The sequence below is a fragment of the Protopterus annectens genome, chromosome 16.part0 (genome assembly GCF_019279795.1).
Source record: "Protopterus annectens isolate FY-2018-M chromosome 16.part0, PAN1.0, whole genome shotgun sequence".
In the NCBI taxonomy this organism is placed as follows: Eukaryota; Metazoa; Chordata; order Ceratodontiformes; family Protopteridae; genus Protopterus; species Protopterus annectens.
The window spans coordinates 790,227,355-790,253,443 of record NC_056750.1 but is presented as its reverse complement, the minus strand read 5'-3'; the positions used below and the strand labels follow the sequence as shown (position 1 = coordinate 790,253,443).

The window sequence follows — 26,089 nt, the reverse complement described above, 5'->3', positions numbered from 1 at the left end:
TCTAGCTTATCAGTGGGAGTGGTAAGCACTAGGTAGCCTATCTACCACAAGAGTGGTTTCTGGCCCAGAAATTGTAGTTTATTGGCCGTTTTTCCATCTCTTTCAACTTTCTGGTTTAAAAGCCCACGTTTGCACTTGTTTCTGACCTTTTCTGCAACTAGTGTAGTCCAGGTACAGATTTTCTGTATCCAGGACTGTTCCTAAGCTTCTGAGCCCCCCAAACCTTTCTGTGTTGGAGGGAAGCCTTCTAGCTTATTAGTGGGAGTGGTAAGCACTAGGTAGCCTATCTACCACAAGATCCAGGTAGAGATTCTTAGTTTTAGCACTTGAATTTGCTTATTCGTGCTCAGCACTTGTTCAGAACTTGTTATTAGCACTAAATAAGCTACACATTACTACAGCACTCAACCTTCCTCTTTACCTAGAGGAAAACAGTTTTTGTACTTGGAGAAAAACAGCTCTTATACTCACTTTCCTCACTTGTCTAGAGGAAAGTAGTTTTTTATTCAGGCATGTCCAAGGGTCAGCTCCCAGTGTTCTCTGCAGTCTATCTGATGAATCTGGGCATCTTGAGGTAATGTAGCAATTGCCTCATGTACACAGACAACCCTCTCCTCCTACCACCAAACACCACAACCTGAGAGAGATGCCCTTATCTAGCCAAACTGGAGTTAAAGCTCTCTCCAATCAAGACTGAACTTGACAGTCAAAAGGAGAAGGTAAACACTTGCACCACACCACACTCATCACGTCGTCCCACTAAACCTTCACCACCAAAATCCACACATAGAAACACAAAAACATTTGCAGAGGCTCTCAGTAGTAATCTGCTCAAGTAACAGAGACCTCCAAAGCAGAAACGCAAGCAACCTCCACCCCCCAACACAACCCAAATGACACATAGCCCACAGACTCAATGTGCCAATAAACCACAGCCCATAAGGCAAACCAACGTACCCAACACACTAGTCATAGGCGACTCTATAGTCAGGCACACTGATGTCCCACTCACCAAGCTAAACAAGGAGAAGGTTACTGTCAGCTGCCTGTCGGGTGCCAGGATCCACCACATAACCCATGCACTCAGGTCACTCCACAAGTAAAAATATGACTCTGTCATTGTCCATTTTGGTGTGAATGACCTGAGACGTACCTCACTAGACTACATGAAAAGAGACATGGAAGAGCACTCTGATCTTGTAGCCCAGGCAGGTATGACCCTAGCCCTGAGTAGCATCCTGCCATCGCCCAGAATGATAGTGCAGTACAAGGACAAAATGATTGACTTCAACAATTGGCTAAGCTTCTGGTGTCATTCTAAGGGGATCCAGTATCTGTCTGCCTGGGACGACATGGTCGACAGACCACGATGCTTTGCCAGAGATGGCCTGCACCTTTTACCCCTGGGATTCCAGATACTGGCTAAGGCTCTTGCCGCCCCTGTAGTACCTTTTTTAGGCAAGGTTCAAATGACACATTCACCACCGTAACAGGAACAGGCAAGCAAAAACTGAGTGTAATGCTACCCAATGCTAGAAGTCTAGGTCTCAAAATGCTCTGACTTGAGGCACTCCTTAAAATGGAGAACATTGATATCTGTGCAATGACTGAGACCTGGTTCAAGGCTCTAGAGAGCACCCCTGCATTACCAGGCTATAACTCATACCACACTTTTCGGCCATCTAAACTGGACCAGAACACCAAAGGCGGAGGTGTGTCCATATTCATTAAGGATATCCACACCTTTAGGCTAGTTGCGCAGCATAATGCATTTGAGGTTATCTGAGTGCAACTAACTCTGGGCAAAACTGCAATCCAAATTGTAGCTTGCTACAGATCTCCCACCATGCCCCAGGATTCCCAATCCTCTTTTCCTGATATACTGGAAAATGTTAGGGTTCAACCAAACACCCTAATAATGGGCAATTTCAACTACCCCACCATTAACTGGGAAAACTACTCATGTACCAACTCCTTTGCTCAACGCTTTCTGGAATTCATAAATTCCAGTACCCTGGATCAACTTATCCATACCCCACCAGGGGCAACAATATCCTAGACCTAATCATTACCAACAAATCAATTCCTCGTTGGTCAGATCCGACCATAAGCTAATCACCCTAGATATCCACATCCCGCCCCCACCAACCATTAAGGAAACCATGGTAAAAATGTCTCCAAAGCCAACTTCATGCTTCTTAAGACAGAAGTGGCGAACTTTATAACACCCATGCAGATGAACAATACAGTTACAACTGCTGAATCCTACACAAATGCACTCTATAAGCACTTACACGAGTGTGTAGATCATGCTATCCCAAACAGAACCAAGACGCTATCCTCCAAAAAAAGGAAGCCAATCTGGTGGTCCCCTGCCATAAACAAACTCTACAACAGAAGAAAGAAACTGTTGCAAAAGAGAGTAAAATCCCATGAGTTGGAGGAGCTCCCTGGTCAGCCTCAGCAAGAAGCTGAGACCCCTGAAAAGATCCTCCAAAGCTCGCTACGAAAACAAAATTGCCACTTATTCTAAGGGCAACCACAAAGGAATCTATAGCTATGTCAAGAATCTCAATAGCAACACCCAGATCTGCTCTGAGTTACAGCACGACAGCATGAAAATTACAGAACCAACTGATATTGCCAACATCCTGACAGATACGTTCAGTGCTAACTTTACCCCCCTCTCACCCCATAATGGGCCCATATGTATACAGGAAGAATGCAGAGCCCCTGTAATCACATCTGTGCAGGTAAAAGCTGCACTCTCTAAAACCAAAAACACAGCATCCATGGGACCTGACAACATCCCAGGCTGCATTTTACACGAACTTCAGAACGAACTGGCTCCCCACCTAAGCACCATGTTCAATCATAGTCTCACGTCAGGCTTTGTGCCCACTGAATGGCACACAGCAACAGTTATCCCACTCCACAAAGGGGGAGCCACCACTGATCCTTTGAACTATCGCCCTATTAGCCTGACAAGCCTGGTCTGCAAGGCCATGGAACGCATCATTATGGAACTCATAAACAAAGACATTGGTAACCTCCCAACTCTTGACACCATCCAGTTCGGGTTTGTGAAAGGCAGATCATGCCTTCGGAACCTAATCAACTTCTTTGAGGCAGTCACCAAAGTCGTAGACAAGGGTAAGGTGGTTCAAGCAGCCTATCTTGACCTCGCCAAGGCTTTCCACACCATCCCCCATTCTGGAATTATAGCTAAACTCACTAAACTAGGTATAAATCCCTATGTCACAAGATGGGTTGCCAACTGGCTCACTGACAGAACCCACACTGTAAAAGTTGCAGACTCCAAAATTGACTTCAAACCAGTGACAAATGGAGTACCACAGGGTTCAGTCCTGGGGCCGCTCCTGTTTGTTATCTACTTCTCTGAAGTACAGGCTAACACAGAAGGCCTCTGGCTAACGAAGTTCGCAGATGACTGCAAACTAGGAGCCATAGTCGAATCCCCAAATGATGTGGACATCCTACAGAAGGGCCTCACTGAGACAGATGGATGCCTGGTGTCAGAGGGAAGGCCTCAAGCTCAGTGCCAAAATGTGCATTGTCATCCCCTTTGGTGAAAACTCTGTACCTATGAACTGCCACATAAACAACAATCTACTTAATGCTGAATGTGTGATAAGAGACCTTGGGACCCAGGTGGACAGTAGTCTCTCCTTTGATAATCACATTGCCTCAGTAGTCAGGAAATCCTTCTATGTGGCACATCTCATCACAAAAGGGTTCTCATCCAGGAAAAAAGAGGTCATTGTTCCCCTCTACTCGGCACTCATTAGACCCATTATAGAGTACAACGTCCCTTTTGGAATCTACCTCACAAGACATCTGCAGTAGCTGGAAAGGCCACAGAAGTACCTCACAAAGAGGATTACTAACCTCAAACAGATGCCCTACACTGACCATCTAAAAAACTTCAGCTTTACTCTGTAGCATAGCGCCTACTCCGAGGAGATCTCTGCCTAACATATAAAGCTATGTTAAACGCAGAGCTGTTGGACATACTACACCTTAAGAAATCCCAATCCCTCCGAGCTACATGCTCTTGGGACCTAAACCTTGTCTCCACAATAAACAGGACATGCTGGAGGGATAGATTCCTGTCCCAGAGACTTCATATACTCTGGAACAAGCTACCCATCTATGTCAAGCAAAGTTCCTCATTAGCACTCTTCAAGAAAAATCTTAATGAATTGATGGGAAAAAGGAAATACACCCTGGGGATCATTTCTGTGGCTCTGCTCAACAGAGGCACAGGAAATTAACTTTCTTGGGTGGCGTAAGCCAGGGAACCTTGTTGGCTAGGCTTACTTAGGCCCTTGGGCCAATAGCCTAGTACCTACCTATGAACCTGTATAAATTTCAAGTGTTGATATTAGTATACATTAATTACATACATTTCGGTGTGTTGCTGAGGGTATACATTAATTATGTAAATTTCAGTGTGTTGGTGTTACTTTACAGTAATTATATAAGTTTCAATGTGTTGCGAGGGGGTGGGTTAATTATGTAAGTTTCAGTGTGTTGGTGTTAGTATACATTAATTATGTAAGCTACAGTGTGTTGCTAAGGGTATGCATTCATTTTTGTAATTTTCAGTGCGCTGCTGAGGGTGAGAATTATGTAAGTTTCAACATGTTCTGAGCATGTGCATTAATTATGTAAGTTAAGCATTAGTACATAATTAATTATGCCAGTTTGTATGTTACTGAAAATATACATTAAGTATGTACGTTTCAGTGTGCTGCTGAGGTTGTGCATTTATTAGGTAAGTTTCAGCATGTTGTTAAGAGTGGGCATTAGTTATGTAAGTTTCAGCATTTTGCAGAGGGTGGCATTAATTATAAAGTCTGTGTGTTGTAGAGGGTATGCATTGATTATGTAAGTTTCAGTGTGTTGCTAACGGTATGCCATAAATTATGTAAGTTTCAGCATTTTGCTGAAGGTTGGCATTAATTAATAATTATGTAAATTTCACAGTGTTGCTTAGGGTATATATTAATTATGTAAGCTTCAGCATGTTTCTGAGGGTGTGTGCATTAGTTATGCAGGTTATGCATTAATTATTAATTGTGTCACCTTTATTTGTTATGGGTTGCATTAATTATGTAAGTTTCATGATGTTGCTAAGGGTGAGCTTTAATTATGTAAGTTTCGGCATGTTTCTGAAGGGTGGCCATTAATTATGCAAGTTGTATCATCTTGCTGAGGATATGCATTAATTATGCAAGTTTCAAGATGTTGCTGTTTTTAATTATGTTGCTTTATTATGTAAGTGCGTGTTGTTAAGGGTGTGCTTTGATTATGCTAGTTTTAGCATGTTGCTGAGGGTTTGCATTGATTATGTAAGTTTCAGCATTTTGCGAGGGTGGGCATTAATTATGTAAGTTTCAGTATGTTGCTGAGGATATTTATTGATCATGTAACTTTCAGTCCATTGCCTATGCTGTACATTAATTATGTAACGTTTAGCATGTTTCTGAGGGTATGCATTAGTTATACATTCATTATTAATTATGTCAGTTTCAGTGTTTTGCTAAGGGTAGCACTAATTATGCAAGTTTCAGGATGTTCTTAAAAGTGAGCTTTAATTATGTAAGTTTCAGCATGTTGCTTAGGGATGAGCTTTACTTACGGAAGTGTTTTCTTGTTGCTGAGGATATGCATTAATTATGCAAGTTTCAGGATGTTACTATTTTAATTATGTTGCTTTAATTGTGTAAGTTTTAGCATGTTGCTGAGAGTAGGCATTAATTAATCAAGTTTCAGCATGTTACTGAGGGTGTGCATTAGTTATATAAGTTATGCATTAATTATTGTATAAGTTTCAGCGCATTGCTGAGGCTGTACATTAATTATGTAACTTTCAATGTATTGCTGAGGGTGTACATTAAATGTGTAAGTTTCAGCTGACACTTATTTCTGCAATTCTGCTTTAATTAGCTTGCTGATCTGGATGCAGTGCAGTCTTACAGGACAAGGCATATAAATGAGGTGAGAAGAGGCAACACATGCCACATTAGAGCCGCCCATTTCATATATCCATCCACCAGTAAGGAACCAGCAGCAGTTGTTTATGGTCGGTCAAGTTAGCAGACGTTGTGCATGGTTGGTCAAGCGAGCAAACATTGTGCATGATTGGTCGGATCATAAGAAGCTTTGCATGGTCGGTCTAGTAAGAAGGAATTTAAGCGTTTCCTGCAACAAGAGTGGCACCACAGTAACCCAGCTGCTGAACATTCAGTCTGATATCTGTGTTTCTTGAATGCTTTGTAAGTACGGCAGCTGCTCTTCAGAGCAGGTGAGTATTCATATGGTATTAATCTGGTGTCAAATGTGGAGCTTCTCACCCAGGCCCCCTCCAAATAATGGTTTTATCCCAGTCAGACATTCCCTGCAAACAAAGATAAATAACTAAATAGTCTGCACTATTCATAAGTACCATGATCACACCATTAGTATTTGGATTATTACCCAGAAATCAGAAAGAACATGTAATAGCATGATAGAAACCACTTTAGGAATTGTCTATTATCAGGGTTTTGAACAACAGCTTAACTGTACCACTGCAGATCTGAGATACCTGATTTAAAAAGACTGTTAAACTACACTTGTCTCTGTCAGAACCTAAGTAACGTTTTTAATCATCTTGGGCATAGTGTGTGGTAATAAATGTAGTGAACTAAATTCTAAAGGTATTTCCTGAACTGGGTTCTAATAAGAATTCAGGTGGATGTTTAGTTTGGCAGTTTATCTGTAGGGTATATTCCTGGCCCCTTTGCTGAATTGCTTTCCAGATGCTCATAGGCTTTTCAACTTATTTTTACTTGATTAGAACAATGTAGTACGTTGGGCAAGCTATGGCTAGGGAAATGTGAGATGGGCACAGAAAAGATATGTTGCTTACTGCGTTTGTTTCTTGCCTCCTTTTGGAATGTTTTTCATGTTAGTTGTGATAGTATGTATCGCATGTAAAATTCAGAATTGGCACAACACATGAAAATCTGTACACTTATGTATGTAGATATTTGTTCTTAGCCAAGTAGCTAGTATAAGCACATTTCAAACTGTGTTGGAGAGCTAGGATAATAGCAATTACACCTTCACAGATAATATCAGCTATGTATTGTTGCGCTAAAAGAAAGAACAGAAAGTTATAAACAGAAGATTGCTTTAAATTACAGAGAAGCATATACTACAATGGCCTCAACACAGATCGTATATAGTACATGAACATTAAGGAATACAGTACAAAGTGATTTTATTACATGTATACCTGCAGCATACCTACAGTTAAGTTAAGTAATTAACAGTTAGTTGGTAACTAAGACTAGTTAAATGTTGAGAATGCAATATCAGCTATTACTACTCAGAACAACACAATAGACAATTTACTAGGAAAATGTTAATGAGGAGGAGTTAGACAATTTACTAGGAAAATGTTAATGAGGAGGAGTTAGACAATTTACTAGGAAAATGTTAATGGTGAGGAGGAGTTAGACAATTTACTAGGAAAGTGTTAATGAGGAGGAGGAGTTAGACAATTTATTAGGAAAATGTTAATGAGGAGGAATTAGACAATTTACTAGGAAAGTGTTAATGAGGAGGAGTTAGACAATTTACTAGGAAAATGTTAATGGTGAGGAGGAGTTAGACAATTTACAAGGAAAATGTTAATGAGGAGGAGGAGGAGGAGTTAGATAATTTACTAGGAAATTGTTAATGAGGAGGAATTAGACAATTTACTAGGAAAATGTTAATGAGGAGGAGAAGGAGTTAGATAATTTACTAGGAAAGTGTTAATGAGGAGGAGTTAGACAATTTACTAGGGAAATGTTAATGGTGAGGAGGAGTTAGACAATTTACTAGGAAAATGCCAATGAGGAGGAGTTAGACAATTTACTAGGGAAATGTTAATGAGGAGGAGTTAGACAATTTACTAGGAAAGTGTTAATGAGGAGGAGTTAGACAATTTACTAGGGAAATGTTGAGGAGGAGAAGTTAGATAATTTACTAGGAAAGTGTTAATGAGGAGGAGTTAGACAATTTACTAGGAAAATGTTAATGAGGAGGAGGAGTTAGATCATTTACTAGGAAAGTGTTAATGAGGAGGAGTTAGACAATTTACTAGGGAAATATTACTGGTGAGGAGGAAGACAGTTTACTAGGAAAATGTCAATGAGGAGGAGTTGGACAATTTACTAGGAAAATGTTAATGAGGAGGAGTTAGACAATTTACTAGAAAAGTGTTAATGAGGAGGAGTTAGACAATTTACTAGGAAAGTGTTAATGAGGAGGAGGAAGACAATTTACTAGGAAAATGTTAATGAGGAGGAGTTAGACAATTTACTAGAAAAGTGTTAATGAGGAGGAGTTAGACAATTTACTAGGAAAGTGTTAATGAGGAGGAGGAAGACAATTTACTCGGAAAATGTTAATGAGGAGGAGTTAGACAATTTACTAGGAAAATGTTAATGAGGAGGAGTTAGACAATTTACTAGGAAAGTGTTAATGAGGAGGAGTTAGACAATTTACTAGGAAAGTGTTAATGAGGAGGAGGAAGACAGTTTACTAGGAAAATGTTAATGAGGAGGAGTTAGACAATTTACCAAGAAAATGTTAATGAGGAGGAGGAGTTAGACAATTTACTAGGAAAGTGTTAATGGTGAGGAGGAAGACAATTTACTAGGAAAATGTTAATGAGGAGGAGTTAGACAATTTACTAGGAAATTGTTAATGAGGAGGAGGAAGACAATATACTAGGAAAATGTTAATGAGGAGGAGTTAGACAATTTACTAGGAAAGTGTTAATGAGGAGGAGTTAGACAATTTACTAGGAAAATGTTAATGAGGAGGAGGAGGAGTTAGATAATTTACTAGGAAAGTGTTAATGAGGAGGAGTTAGACAATTTACTAGGGAAATGTTAATGAGGAGGAGTTAGATAATTTATTAGGAAAGTGTTAATGAGGAGGAGTTAGACAATTTACTAGGGAAATGTTAATGAGGAGGAGTCAGACAATTTACTAGGAAAGTGTTAATGAGGAGGAGTTAGACAATTTACTAGGGAAATGTTAATGGTGAGGAGGAGTTAGACAATTTGCTAGGAAAATGTTAATGAGGAGGAGTTAGACAATTTACTAGGAAAGTGTTAATGAGGAGGAGTTAGACAATTTACTAGGGAAATGTTAATGGTGAGGAGGAGTTAGACAATTTAATAGGAAAATGTCAATGAGGAGGAGTTAGACAATTTACTAGGAAAGTGTTAATGAGGAGGAGTTAGACAATTTACTAGGGAAATGTTAATGAGGAGGAGTTAGACAATTTACTAGGAAAGTGTTAATGAGGAGGAGTTAGACAATTTACTAGGGAAATGTTAATGAGGAGGAGGAGTTAGATAATTTACTAGGAAAGTGTTAATGAGGAGTAGTTAGACAATTTACTAGGGAAATGTTAATGAGGAGGAGTTAGACAATTTACTAGGAAAATGTTAATGGTGAGGAGGAGTTAGACAATTTACTAGGAAAATGTTAATGAGGAGGAGGAGTTAGATAATTTACTAGGAAAGTGTTAATGAGGAGGAGTTAGACAATTTACTAGGAAAATGTTAATGGTGAGGAGGAGTTAGACAATTTACTAGGAAAATGTTAATGAGAAGGAGGAGTTAGATAATTTACTAGGAAAGTGTTAATGAGGAGGAGTTAGACAATTTACTAGGAAAATGTTAATGAGGAGGAGGAGTTAGATCATTTACTAGGAAAGTGTTAATGAGGAGGAGTTAGACAATTTACTATGGAAATATTACTGGTGAGGAGGAAGACAGTTTACTAGGAAAATGTCAATGAGGAGGAGTTAGACAATTTACTAGGAAAATGTTAATGAGGAGGAGTTAGACAATTTACTAGGAAAGTGTTAATGAGGAGGAGTTAGACAATTTACTAGGAAAGTGTTAATGAGGAGGAGGAAGACAGTTTACTAGGAAAATGTTAATGAGGAGGAGTTAGACAATTTACTAAGAAAATGTTAATGAGGAGGAGGAGTTAGACAATTTACTATGAAAGTGTTAATGGTGAGGAGGAAGACAATTTACTAGGAAAATGTTAATGAGGAGGAGTTAGACAATTTACTAGGAAAGTGTTAATGAGGAGGAGGAAGACAATTTACTAGGAAAATGTTGAGGAGGAGGAGTTAGACAATTTACTAGGAAAGTGTTAATGAGGAGGAGTTAGACAATTTACTAGGAAAATGTTAATGAGGAGGAGTTAGACAATTTACTAGGGAAATGTTAATGGTGAGGAGGAGTTAGACAATTTGCTAGGAAAATGTTAATGAGGAGGAGTTAGACAATTTACTAGGAAAGTGTTAATGAGGAGGAGTTAGACAATTTACTAGGGAAATGTTAATGGTGAGGAGGAGTTAGACAATTTAATAGGAAAATGTCAATGAGGAGGAGTTAGACAATTTACTAGGAAAGTGTTAATGAGGAGGAGTTAGACAATTTACTAGGGAAATGTTAATGAGGAGGAGTTAGACAATTTACTAGGAAAGTGTTAATGAGGAGGAGTTAGACAATTTACTAGGGAAATGTTAATGAAGAGGAGGAGTTAGATAATTTACTAGGAAAGTGTTAATGAGGAGTAGTTAGACAATTTACTAGGGAAATGTTAATGAGGAGGAGTTAGACAATTTACTAGGAAAATGTTAATGGTGAGGAGGAGTTAGACAAATTACTAGTAAAATGTTATTGAGGAGGAGGAGTTAGATAATTTACTTTTGAAAGTGTTAATGAGGAGGAGTTAGACAATTTACTAGGAAAATGTTAATGGTGAGGAGGAGTTAGACAATTTACTAGGAAAATGTTAATGAGGAGGAGGAGTTAGATAATTTACTAGGAAAGTGTTAATGAGGAGGAGTTAGACAATTTACTAGGAAAATGTTAATGAGGAGGAGGAGTTAGATCATTTACTAGGAAAGTGTTAATGAGGAGGAGTTAGACAATTTACTATGGAAATATTACTGGTGAGGAGGAAGACAGTTTACTCGGAAAATGTCGATGAGGAGGAGTTAGACAATTTACTATGAAAGTGTTAATGGTGAGGAGGAAGACAATTTACTAGGAAAATGTTAATGAGGAGGAGTTAGACAATTTACTAGGAAAGTGTTAATGAGGAGGAGGAAGACAATTTACTAGGAAAATGTTGAGGAGGAGGAGTTAGACAATTTACTAGGAAAGTGTTAATGAGGAGGAGTTAGACAATTTACTAGGGAAATGTTAATGGTGAGGAGGAGTTAGACAATTTAATAGGAAAATTTCAATGAGGAGGAGTTAGACAATTTACTAGGAAAGTGTTAATGAGGAGGAGTTAGACAATTTACTAGGGAAATGTTAATGAGGAGGAGTTAGACAATTTACTAGGAAAGTGTTAATGAGGAGGAGTTAGACAATTTACTAGGGAAATGTTAATGAGGAGGAGGAGTTAGATAATTTACTAGGAAAGTGTTAATGAGGAGTAGTTAGACAATTTACTAGGGAAATGTTAATGAGGAGGAGTTAGACAATTTACTAGGAAAATGTTAATGGTGAGGAGGAGTTAGACAAATTACTAGTAAAATGTTATTGAGGAGGAGGAGTTAGATAATTTACTAGGAAAGTGTTAATGAGGAGGAGTTAGACAATTTACTAGGAAAATGTTAATGGTGAGGAGGAGTTAGACAATTTACTAGGAAAATGTTAATGAGGAGGAGGAGTTAGATAATTTACTAGGAAAGTGTTAATGAGGAGGAGTTAGACAATTTACTAGGAAAATGTTAATGAGGAGGAGGAGTTAGATCATTTACTAGGAAAGTGTTAATGAGGAGGAGTTAGACAATTTACTATGGAAATATTACTGGTGAGGAGGAAGACAGTTTACTAGGAAAACGTCAATGAGGAGGAGTTAGACAATTTACTAGGAAAATGTTAATGAGGAGGAGTTAGACAATTTACTAGGAAAGTGTTAATGAGGAGTAGTTAGACAATTTACTAGGAAAGTGTTAATGAGGAGGAGGAAGACAGTTTACTAGGAAAATGTTAATGAGGAGGAGTTAGACAATTTACTAAGAAAATGTTAATGAGGAGGAGGAGTTAGACAATTTACTATGAAAGTGTTAATGGTGAGGAGGAAGACAATTTACTAGGAAAATGTTGAGGAGGAGGAGTTAGACAATTTACTAGTAAAGTGTTAATGAGGAGGAGTTAGACAATTTACTAGGAAAATGTTAATGAGGAGGAGGAGTTAGATAATTTACTAGGAAAGTGTTAATGAGGAGGAGTTAGACAATTTACTAGGGAAATGTTAATGAGGAGGAGTTAGACAATTTACTAGGAAAATGTTAATGAGGAGGAGTTAGACAATTTACTAGGAAAATGTTAATGGTGAGGACGAGTTAGACAATTTACAAGGAAAATGTTAATGAGGAGGAGTTAGACAATTTACAAGGAAAATGTTAATGAGGAGGAGGAGGAGTTAGATAATTTACTAGGAAAGTGTTAATGAGGAGGAATTTGACAATTTACTAGGAAAATGTTAATGAGGAGGAGAAGGAGTTAGATAATTTACTAGGAAAGTGTTAATGAGGAGGAGTTAGACAATTTACTAGGGAAATGTTAATGGTGAGGAGGAGTTAGACAATTTACTAGGAAAATGTCAATGAGGAGGAGTTAGACAATTTACTAGGAAAGTGTTAATGAGGAGTTAGACAATTTACTAGGGAAATGTTAATGAGGAGGAGTTAGACAATTTACTAGGAAAGTGTTAATGAGGACGAGTTAGACAATTTACTAGGGAAATGTTAATGAGGAGGAGTTAGACAATTTACTAGGAAAGTGTTAATGCGGCGGAGGAAGGCAATTTACTAGGAAAATGTTAATGAGGAGGAGTTAAACAATTTACTAGGAAAGTGTTAATGAGGAGGAGTTAGACAATTTACTAGGAAAGTGTTAATGGTGAGGAGTTAGACAGTTTACTAGGAAAATGTTAATGAGGAGGAGTTAGACAGTTTACTAGGTAAATGTTAATGAGGAGGAGTTAGACAATTTACTAGAGAAATGTTACTGGTGAGGAGGATTAAGGCCCTGTTAATGAACTTGCACTTAAGGAAGCTGACCTAAACCTATATCTAACATTGTCAAACCCGTAATGCCTCTGAAAGTCACCCCGAGTTGATATTACTACAGATTAACCTGAAGTTTCGCATGAATGTATTTATAACTTCTGTTTACTTTCCATCACCTTTCTCCATTGAAATAATAAGGGACAACCGTTTACCATCTTTTGAACTATGTTGGAGAGCATAAGCCAATTATGACAACATAAAATTTGCCTGCACAGCTTATTTCCACTCATCACCTAGGCCAGTTGTTAACAGATGGGACCATACCCAGCCCAGTTATGCAACATCCCCCCCATTAGGTGTTATTTTCACAGATACACCTGAGAAACTGCAAGAACATGGATTTGTCTTAACAACTGTTCACTTATTTCTTACTGGTCATTTAAAGTGGTAAAATGATCTCCTAAAGTGTTACTTTCCAGGAATATCCCTGAGTCATCAGATAATATTCTTTTAACTGCATAATAGTTAAATGACTGGAGTATACTCTACTCCTATTCAGACCGGACTAATGCACTGTCCACCTTCTTCAGCCAGCTATTCCCAATTCAGAATAAGTTATTTCCCTTATAGAAAATAGCCTTCAAGGAAAAGCAGTCCCAAGGCACGTAGCTGAAAAATTTTAAAAAGAGCAGAGAAAAAACACGGAAAGCTTGGAAGGCTGACCTTTACAATTTATTTCTTTATGTTTGTTGACTGGGTAGGTGAGCTGGTCAAAAGATCCTTTTCAGTTACGACCGAGACACTTAATGGCAGATATACAGAGATAGCATAGCATATTTATAAGTAATGAATAATATTAAGATTAAAATCAGTTAATTGTATAACAGCAACAGCAAAGTCACTGGAGAAGCATTACAAAGCCATAGTGACATAATTCATAAAATACTAGGTAAGTAGAGGCAGCATGGAGTAACGCATCTAAAATTTTGACAAATCCAGAAATAGATAAAGAATACACAAAAGATCCTCACAGCAAGTCTAATAAACTATTCAAGATCATTTACCTTGACGTGGTCAGCCAGAAGGAATGATTTGCTATACTATGTACTAAATACAACATATACAACGTTAAATTTCATTTTGGGGTATGTTGCAGGTGAAAGTTTTGCTTTTATATGTACAGCTGTTGGTATAACTCACCTTAATTTATGTGTACAGCTCTGGGTATCACTCAGCTTAAAGTATTGCTTGTAAGAAGGTTTGAGTTGTGGCATATGGGAGTGGGTATCATATTATCCAGCATCCCTGAAGCATTTGCAGGTTATTTCACTTTTGAGATGTTCTGCCAGGGATGTTTTAAATTCCTGCAGAGTCTTTTGTTGTTTTTGTTTCTATTGGGAAGTTGTTTCATACGGCAAGGCCCAGTCTGGAAAACAAGAACTCTTCAACTGGTGTCTTAAATGGAGGTGTGTTTAGTGAGATAGTGTTTCTTAAAGTGTACGACTGCTGTCTGAAAGGGAGTTCTTCTTAAGGGTGGGCAGTACCCATTTTGTAACATCATCTGTATTTTACAGTTCAAAAACTACTTAGAGACATTAGAATCCAAACCAGTACATTTAAAAGCAACTATATTTGAGAACTGCAGGAAGAATGTATCAAACAATCTAAATACTTGTGACATACACTAAAAATCATAACTAACAACATACTAGTCCAAAAGAAGCAACAGTTACTTTACTTAATGCCAGTGTGTGTAACAAGGTTATAGACAATGCAGCATTCCCAACCCAACGACACTGCTTTGTTGTTTAATCCTATCCAGCCATTAACGCTTTCCGTTCCTTTTTATAAGTATTTAAAATATCCTTGCTTTTGCTTTAAGAAAATCTCCAGTGACTCAAAACTTAGGAAGCTGAAGTGTAGAAATAAAAAACTTTAAACCGGTAAATTCGTTCAGGAATGGCTCCCCTCTCCTCAGTAAAGACACAAATCAGTTAAAAGTCACAATTTATTGAGCACTTTCATAGACTTCTTCAAAATAAATTATAAGGCAAAAATCTCTAGCGTTTTTATACTAACTAAAGATTTACTTAATTGAACATCATTACATCACTTCCTGAATTAATTGGTTCACAAGTAATCGATTAATGATGGTTAAAATCTTTCTTTTAGAAAATAAATAAATAAAATAAGTCCATTTACTAAAATATTTTCAGGATGTATTTTTTTAACATACAGGGTTGTGTGCAGTTAAATTTCTTATATGACCCTGGTTTTAATGCATATACTTATAAAAATACAATAAATGCATCTACATTTGTTAACACACAATATATTTTACTTGATACAGCTTCGCATAAATACTTTAAAACAACCCACCCTTACAGAGAGGCTACAAATATATATTCTACTCAAAGTTTTCTGCACACATTTTCAGCACCAGACCTATTGAAATATGCCCATTTAGTCCTGGGGCGGTAGTTGCCACACCAGTTCATAGTACTCAAGGTGTTTTCCATTGCCCTCCCTTAGGATTAAGTTCAACCTGTTATAACACCCAAAATAAAAATGTTGCATTTTCACATTTCTTTAAATGCTTATATAGGGCATTGGGGTCCATCTGTTTAGAAATCTCATAATAGTGCTGATAGATCCTTGTTTTAAAGCTCTCTCTGTCTTTGCTACATAGTCAAAGAAACAGACTTCACAGTAAGCAATATATACAACCCCTTTAGAAAGACAGCTGTAATATCTATTTACTTTAATTGGCCTTTTAATAGTAGGAAGACATAAATCTGCACAATTAGCTATGTGTGTGCACTGATAATAGGTCCCACATTTAAAGGTACACATTTTCTTTGAATTACTTTTTAGACCCTTTTTCCAAAAGGTTCTTAACATTAGACCTTTTCTTATAACTGTATGTTGGGGGGTTAAAAATACATCCAGTTAATTGGGCAATTTTAAAAAGATGTTTCAGTACCTTTGGATAATCTTTTGTATCCATCCTATCATGATTATTTTTAGGGTAAGTGACCTGGTTTAATCGGATTCTTTTGCACTGATTACACCATATTTTCAGTCACTGTCACCTACATTATGATTATAATAATTCCTATGTTTGTCATTTTCATCAGTATTTCCATAACTGATTTTCTCTTTTGCACTTGAGGGGATAAATTTAATACCCCACCCTACCAATATTTCTTTTTCCATTTCCATGATCAGTGGTCCGGGGTAACCCCTTTCTAAAAATAACTTTGCTACTATTTCCAGTTCACCTGAGAGGTCACTGTAGTCAGAAGTCATTTTGACAATCCGGACCATCTGACCCTTCATGATACATTCTTTTGGCGTTTATATCACGTTATCGAAAGATGAAATTAGCGAACTCTATTTCATCGTCCCTAAAACATCTAAACATGAAAATATCAAACATTCAGAACAGCAAATCTTTTCCCATGGAAAAATTTTGCTGCTCCGAAACACATATACACAACACAAGCACATCAAACAAACAGCAACCACACACATATACACTTAAATTCCTACATCTAATGCTACATTAAACTAAACATACACTACTATCTACCCACTTACCTTAACCCAAACCCTAACCCTAAGGTCTGTCACTATCGCACACTCACCTAACCCGCGCCCTAACCCTAACTCACTTAAACTGCCCCTAACCCTAAAGTCTGTCACTATCGCACACACGCCTAACCCGCACCCTAACCATAACTCACTTAACCCGCCCCTAACCCTAATGTACAATTGCGCACTTACCTGAACCCAACCCGTAACTTACCACCACAGTGCTAAGAATAGCGAAGCCACAGAAACGGCCAACCAAATTCTTTCCCAAGGAAAGAATTCGCTGTTCTGCAGCTTCGCTGAATAGTGTTCGATATCCGAACATTTGAAGTTTTAATACTTAGATGTTCTGATATAGACCCCTCTTTTGGTGCTGCTAAAATGCAAATATGTATCAGTATAATTTTCTTTTCTGTAAAGTCTGGATTTAAATCTCTGGTTTTCTAAATCCTTTATTAAACTTGCATGTAACAGTGTATTTCTTCTATCTCAGCATTGTATGTAAATTTTAGAAAGTCTGTGATGGTGTTAATATATTGAACAAATTGTTCTAATTCTATCCTGGATCCCTTCCATATTAGAAATATGTCATCCAGAAAATGCAAATATAAACCTGTGTTGTCATAAAAGTGGGAATTAAACACAAAGTTTGCAAAAGGGGGGGGTCAAGTTGCTCCCCTCAAAATACACATAGTTGTTGTCAAGTACCAATTCTAGACTTTTCATGATCACATTCAAGTCTTTATTACACAATTGTTTATACTCCATTAGGATATTAGCACACCATTCCAACCCTGGTTTGGTTTAGCTAGATTTGAGTCCGTTGGGTTGCGGGGCAAGTATTTGTTTGCCCCTGAAGTATTCAGTGAATCGTGGAAGTGAATTTTGCTGAATAAGGGTCGACAGTGTAGCGTTTGGTGGAAAGGTTTTTCAAAGAACTAATATAGAGACCCCATTAGATATACACAACATGCAGGATAAGTTTGTTTATAGATATTCATAGAACGTAATATAATAGGTAACATTATCAGTTATTGAAAATCATAGAATAGCAAGGAAGTAAGCTTTGAGTAAGTTAAATAGTAGTAGGATTACACATGATGTAGTTGTAATAGGGCAAGGACTAAAATGAAATAGAAGGAGTTGAGAGTCTATATGAAAATGGAAGAACAAACAGAGTGAAGATAAATTGGATTGGGGAGAAGATAGCTGGAGGTAAAGGGTAAATAAAGTTAGTGAAGAGTAAAAAGATATACTAGAGTGGGCTTAGAGTAAATACTAGGTTATGTGAGGAGGAGGCTGTGTATAATTGCAATTCTATGTAGAGTGAAGTTGATTATGAAGAGCTAGTTTAAAGGAAGCAGTATTTTTGATGGTGTGAATGCTTATGGGAAGACGGATCCAGGTTTTAACTGTAGTCCAAGAATATAGGAGTTGGCCAGCTGGTAGCTTGGGTTAGTGGACTTGCAATAGGTGTTGGTTTTCTGATCTCAGTAACCTATTGGGATTGTATTGGGTGAATATAGAATTTAGGGCAGGGCAAACCCCTGGGTGTAGTCAGTATTTTGTATGCAATAGTTGGAGATAAGTGAGGTTGTGGGGAAGTTCAAGCCAGTTTAGAATTTTTAAGGGTGTGCAGTGGTGGTGTGTTGAGATGAGTGTTAGTTGCAAATTTAGCTATTTTGTTATAGCATATTTCTAGTTTATTTTTGAGTGATGATTGTAGGCTGGTTAGTAATGGGGAACCATAGAGAAGTGAGGGTAGAAGGAAGGTGGAGTCAAGTATTTGTTTAGTAGGAGGAGCAAGAAACAGATTGTGTTGGTACAGAAGGCCTAATGTCCCGACTGAAGTGATTTTGGATGTGTCAGTGATCCAGTCTAAAACTGAACCTTCCTTAGTTCTATTGTTATATCTAGTGGGGTAGGTAATAAGTAGGGTGAAGTTGAGCACGTTTATATTGGAGGATGGAACTTTTTGAGCTGATGTTTGACCAGTTGATGTTAACATCACCAAGTATTATTGTTTCATTTTTTATGGTATCTATCTATCTGCTCTTATTGCAGAGTAGTTTGGGGGTAGGAATTCTATGTTACTTATGTTTGATTTTAGCCAGGTCTCAGTGATGGCAAGTATGTTAGTTTTGTTTTGAGTGAGCCAGGCCTGCAGGTCGGCTGCTTTGTTGCATATGCTTTGTACATTGATGGTAGTTAAGTTTAGTGATTTAAAACATTTTGTTTGGTTATTACCTGCAGTTGGAATGGGGGGATAGGACCTGGGTTGGGATGTATGTCATCACATTTTATTGATGTCAGGAAGTTTGGAGATAGTAGTTGATTGTGAGCAAGTAGAATGGCACCGATATAACTTAAATGGAGAGTACTGTAATTTGTTTGGAGGACATGGATTTTGGTGCAGAGTAGTGGTGTCATATATATGCTTGGGTGAATTTTTGAGTAGCTTTTTGATGGGGTGTATAGGGAGCTTGTTTCTGATGACTGGTGACATTTAGTCTAGAATATAATGATGGGAGTTGTAATAGTATTGCAAGTATTAGTATAGTATGAGAAAGGAGTATAGTGTAAGATATGGAGTGGGCCATGGTGATTGGGTAATTGCTTTTAGTGGGAGGAAGTAAGAAAACATGAAGTGACTGGGTTTGATTGGGCTGTTTGTGGATGAAGGTGTGGCTATGAGATATAAATTATGCATAGTGGGGGTGGGTGGGAATTGGGGGTAGAGTAGCAGAGTGGAGTGAGTCCAAGCGGAGCAGATTGAGCCACAAGGCAGTTATGGCAGTGGCTTGAGAGAAAAAAAAATCAGTCAGCTACTGTATCAAGCCCAGGTCAGTATCCTTAAATACCATTGTTATGCTGGAAATGGTTGAGCTTAAAAATGATAAAACATAAGGTTGCTGTTCAAATTGCTTTTTTTAAGCCAAACAAACGTCGAACTAAAATAAGAAGTTATCTTACAGGGAAAAAGTCTTTATTACTGTAGGTAGGCAAAAGCGAGATCTCTATGGGAGCCTAATAGAAAATGTAGAAGAGACACATTAGAAGGTCCTAGTAGTGTGCACGCCACTTATATTAATCATAAAAACAAAAATTATTTTAACAGATGCTATTAGTTATTTTAAGGACATACTCTGGCAGTGTTTGAACTAATGATTGCTGAGACAGGAGTTCTTGTTTCTTTGCAGAAAAATAATCCTGGCACGCACTTCAGTGGTGAGAACTTATTTTAATATTCTTCCTAAAGAAAGATTTTTTAACCTTCATTAATTGATTAATTACTTGTGAACCATTTACTTCAGGAAGTGATGTAATGATCAGTTAACTAGAATCTTAAGTTAGTATAAAAACGCTGTGAATTTTTGTCTTGTAATTTATACTGAAGAAGTTTATGAAAGACTAAAGCACTCAATAAATAGGTTCATAGGTGTTTACTAGGCTAATGACCATAAGGGCCTTTTAAACCTACAAATCTCTGACAAGTTCTGATACCCTTGATAAATGTAAGCATTGATGATTACACTTAAATCAATGTAAGCATTGAGATGATCCATTTACAGGTTACCTGTGTCTGTTAGAGACATAGGTGTCAAACCAGGGATGAATTTCTCGTTTCCCATCCAATTGTCCAAGTTGCATTTGAATTGGGTTTGGGAGGAACTCTTGCTTCACATGGATGGGAAGCCTGTTCCATAGACACTGTAGTCTCTGAGATACATACCTCTCTCTCCAGCAGGTCCTATTTATATCACAGGCAAGGCTTAAGTATTTAGAAAGGGTAATTTTGGTACTGTTTGTTTTGTGGATATGCAGGAGGTCCATTAGAGTGGGGTCTGACAATGCCCTGTATAGCAGGCATAAATCTCCACTCAAAAGGCCGTAGGAGACAGAATACAGGGATAGAACCTTGAGGTGGTCTGCATAGGACATCTTACTTACGCCCTATATTCTTTTAGTGAGGAACCTCTGTAGATGTTCCAATTGTTGGATATGCCTGATTAGGTACATACCAAAGGGGGCATTGTACTCAATGATAGGTCTGATGAATGCCGAATACAGTAGAACAATGACCTTCTTGGAATTAGATGCTATACCTTTGTTTATATGTTGCTCAGCATAAAATGATTTCCTCACCACTATAGACACGTGATGGTCAAAGGCTAGATTACTATCCGCGTGTGTCTCTAAGTCCCTGACTACTGGGTCAACTCTAAGGGGTGTGTTTTCAATATGATAGTTACCAGGGATGGATGACTTCCCAAAAGATACTGTTATGCATTTCTTGGCATTTAGTTTTAGTCCAGGGCTCTGACACCAATTGTTTGACTGTGTCAGCCCCTCCTGGAGAACATTTGTGTCAGTGTGAGATTCAATGACAACTCCTAATTTGCAATCATCTACAAATTTAGTCAGCCAAAGACCACTGACATTGGCCTTGACTTCTAAGAAGTAAATGCCAAAAAGGAGCGGTCCAAGGACTGATCCCTGAAGGACTCCACTTGTGACTGGCCTCTTTGAAGAGGGGGACTCCCCAATTCTAACTTCCTGCAATTCTGTCTGTGACCAGTTAGCTATCCACCAGGTGACATACGGGTTTGTACCTAACCTTTTGAGTTTGTCAACAATGCCCGAGTGGGGTATTGTGTCAAATGCCTTGGCCATGTCAAAGTAGGCAGTGCGAATGATTTTGCCTTCATCCATTGCTCTGGTGACTTTCTCAAAGAAGTCCACCAGGTTGAGTAGGCATGATCTGCAGTTAAGAAAACCATACTGGGTTGGTTCCAATGTCTGTAGATTTACTATATCTCTGTTGGTCATCTCCATGATTAATCTTTCCATGGCTTTACATATAAGACTAGTGAGACTTATGGGCCTGTAGTTTCTAGGGTCTGTAGATGGCCCCCCTTTGTGCAGAGGGATGAGTGTTGCCTTTCTCCATTCATGAGGCACGAAGCATGTATGCAGGCTACAGTTAAATAGTAATTCCAGAGGCCCTGATAGGTCATGTTTCATGCTATTTAAAAGGCATCCTGGGATATTGTAGGGGCCCATTGTTGCAGTGTTCTTGGTCTTAGAGAAAGCATTAAGGACCTATTCCCCAGTGATAGTAGAGGGGTTATATTTGATGATATTTCCTAAGGGAAGGTTGAGGAGGAGAGAGGGGTAAAGTTGGAGCTGAATTTATCAGCAAGGAGGTTTGCTGTTTGCTATATCTTGTGGCTCAATATGGGTGGCTGCATTCACAATGAGCTCTGCACACAATATTGTATTGCCTTGAGTTTGTGGACATAGCTAAGGAATGCTTTGTGGTTGTCTTTGGTGGGCCAAACTTGCCTCCAGTTTGGCTTTGGTAGGTTTTATTTGTCCTCTGAGTTGTTTGTTTAGTTTGATGAGAGTGCTTTTATCCTGCTGAGTGCTACTGATTTTCTTCCTCCTGTTATACAGCCTATTGATTTTGTGATTCCACCATGGGCCCACTTGTGTTCTTGCTTCTGACCAGTGACCTCCATTGAGTTCTTCCTTAGACTGATTACCTTCTTTATGTCAGTGACATGGCTATATATAAAACAGGGTGGAATTTTTTGTCTGTCACCATGGCATTGCAGGTGGATTTCACTTAAACTTTATCTCCTGTTGACAGCAGTAGAGGAAATAGCTCTGGGATGCATCTCTATAGGCTTTAATGTAGCTGTCCCACTGTGTACACGAGGGTGCCCTTCCATTAAAAACTTGGGATACATGCCAGTAATTCCTGGTATGGAATTGGTTGTGAGAAATATTGCATTTATTTGATTCATGGTTTAATTAAAAAAATGTGATTTTTTTTTTTATTTATAAGAAAAGTGTCCCGAATGCAATAAGTTATGACAAGGACTTAGATGCCACAGTGCATGCAGGAGTAGTGAAAAAATTGCTTTAAGTTCTATGTATTTCACTCGTACTTCGGCTGCAGTTATTTCAGTTTACATTACGTTACATAAATAGGATGCCAGCATAATTCCTGGTACATATTGTTACTTTTGAAAATCGTACTAATTCATTTATATTATCGTCCTGGTAATTAATGGGTTGAGTTCCATTATTATTTAAAACATTTGTATACCAGTATCTTTGTATTTTTGCTGTTGGTTTTCAAATTATCAGCTCATTTCTTCTCTGAGTATCACTTGTTAATGTTTTGTGTTACATCTAATTAAAGAAAAAACAACCTGCTGTACACATCCTGTAGTCAGAAGATAAACTTTTATTCAACAGTGGTTAAGCGCTTTCATCCTTGTATTATATTAAGGATGTCTTCAGAACTAAAAGTAAAAAACAAAACTGCCCTCTTTTTAAAACTTGCTTATGGTGACATCCGTCATACCATTCTCTTAAAGGCACATTACCACGATTTTCACACAATATTAATGCATAAACCATATAATAGTAAACTGTATGTAAAATAAAGTAAAATGTTATGGACCACCACTACATTCTAAAACACACAAAATATGTGAAATATTCAAAGTTCTGTAAAATCATTTAGAGTTTTTTTCTTTGTTAAAAACTGTAAATTTATGAATAACAAACTAAGAAAATCATTGTCGGACTACTAAGTAAGCTTATAATTCCATAGCCCTAAGCTTGAGTGTAGTTGCAGTAGAGACATTCTCATTTAAACCCAGGGACTCTAGTGAATTTAAATGTAGCTGGCAATGAAATTCCTTGGTTTCAAGAATAGTCTCCCAAGGACCTTCCCTGGGGTTCGGTATTACTTTGTTTAGAACTCCAAATTTGAATATCTGATAGCTTTCACAATCAATTGTATGCTTAAATAATGCATTATTCAAGTTTTTCTTTCGAATATTGTAATCATGTTCATATATACGTTTGTTCAATGACCTCTCGGTCTTACCTATATAGAACGCAATACAGGGGTTGCATACAGCAATGTATACTACTCCCACACTGAAAGACAATTGCTTTGACCAGCCAAATTAATTTGGGTCTATATCACGTTGTCGAACTCTTAAAAGTTCAAACGTCATATGGTCGACACCATGTGATCGAACTTTAAAAAGTTTGAACGTTTCAACGGAGATCTCCGTACAGTGCGGAATGGGAAGATTTCCCTTTTCTGCACTGTAGTGCGATCTCGGAGTTGATATATTTAAAGAGCGGGGGGTGCAGGGGGGCTTGTCCTCCTGCTTAAACTGTTCAGGTAGGTTTTTCCTTTGGATTAATTTTTTTATTACATTTTCAAACTTTTTAAAGTTTGATCATATGACGTCGACCATATGACGTTCGAAATTTTAAAAGTTCGATTATGTAATATAGACGCATTAATTCTCATCTTATTCGCACCCAGAATAATAAAGTCTTCTTCCATTATGTATGGGCATTGCTAACATTAGTTACAGAAACACAGGCTTTAATGAAGCTTTCGGGCTCTCAACCCTTCATCAGCATATAACATTATACATTTCAATCCATTTAAATAGAGGAAACAGTTAAAACCACATGATCAAACCAGCCAATAAAACATACTAAAAGGAAAAAGGAAACAAATACATCAAATTCTGTAGGGAAATATGTGTGAGTCCCTTTATTCTAAAAACCATCATGGTAATATACTTAAGGTTGTTATACTACAAAATTAATTATGTATTATAAATTACTCATTTGGCGCTTCACTAATACTGGTTTAATAGTAGAAGTACCATTCAAACCAGGTAAAGTGTCAGCTTGTAATCTTATTATCCATTCTAGCTCTCTCATATCTAAAAAGTTGTTGTTAATATCACCCCCCCTCACACCCACTTGAATTTTTAAATATAAATTTTAACATCAAGCTTCTAGCAAACAGTTTTAAGTCTATAATGGCACTTACAACATTATCCATAGCAAAGGGAATAAATTTCAAGCCTTTGCTTAGTACTAATAGCTGCTCTTGTGAAAGAATCCTTTGCGTTAAAGGAATAGTCAAAGCTTAAAGAATATGTTGTGCTATAAAGATTTTGTGGAACAACATAATACCATACATAGTAAGATAGGGACTTATAAATGTTACAATTGTAGCTGTTGCAATGACATTTTAGATACAGATAATACCTTTAAACATCCTGTCACACATAAAAAATTTCAATTTTACTGTAGTGCTAATTGTAATACTATGAAATTAGTCTACCTCGCCACCTGCATGCAATGCCAGGCTTTTTATGTAGGAAAGACTATACGTAGGCTCAAAGACCGTATAATCGAACATAAATCAGAGATAAATAGACAAATACAGACAAATGATTTATTTAAGCATATATATGAATTCAGCAACCACACTTTTAAGTTTAGATGTATAGATGTAGTGCAAGTGGGTGAGGGGGGGTGATATTAACAACTTTTTAGATATGAGAGAGCTAGAATGGATAATAAGATTACAAGCTGACACTTTACCTGGTTTGAATGGTACTTCTACTATTAAACCAGTATTAGTGAAGTGCCAAATGAGTAATTTATAATACATAATTAATTTTGTAGTATAACAACCTTAAGTATATTACCATGATGGTTTTTAGAATAAAGGGACTCACACATATTTCCCTACAGAATTTGATGTATTTGTTTCCTTTTTCCTTTTAGTATGTTTTATTGGCTGGTTTGATCATGTGATTTTAACTGTTTCCTCTATTTAAATGGATTGAAATGTATAATGTTATATGCTGATGAAGGGTTGAGAGCCCGAAGCTTCATTAAAGCCTGTGTTTCTGTAACTACTGTGTCATTGCTAACATTACCCACATTTAGTTATCCCTTTCTTAGATGTTAAATTTGGGTACAAAGGATTTTCAAAAAATATATTTTAAAATGTTCCTTTTTTGTACACAGATTCAAGAGTCTCACCTACTACCCCTGAAATAGTCTTATCTGAATGCACCAAAGGCCAGCTTTTACAAATAATATTTCTAACTTTTGTTCATTGGGTGATGACTTAACACTAACTTTTAGTAAAATCAGTCGACAGTGTGTGTTTTGTGCCGTTAATTCTTGCCCTAAAGTAGGGTTACATCTTATATGCCTCAACTTGACCACCTCGTCTCTAATCTTGTTAACAAAGGTTTTAGGATAACCTGTATCATAAAACATTTCTACCAGTTTATTACATTCAGAGGCAAAACTGCATCATCCTTAATCTTCTTTGAAATACCGACAAATTGCCCCTTTACCAAAGATCTGTACTTGAACAGGGGATGGCAGCTGTGAAAATATAAGTATGAGTTTGAGAAGGTGGGTTTCCTGTAAATAGTTGATTTTAGTTGCCCATCATCCTTATAAATGGAAACATTCAAATAATTACAGAAGTTTTCATGAATAGTGTGTGTAAAC

General features: G+C 37.5%; 1 protein-coding gene across 1 annotated transcript in view; it reads left to right on the top strand.

Moving 5' to 3' along the window:
• The window catches only part of LOC122791033 (exonuclease mut-7 homolog), a 347,235-nt gene that overhangs the window by 48,622 nt on the left and 272,524 nt on the right, over positions 1-26,089 (top strand). The window lies entirely within an intron of this gene.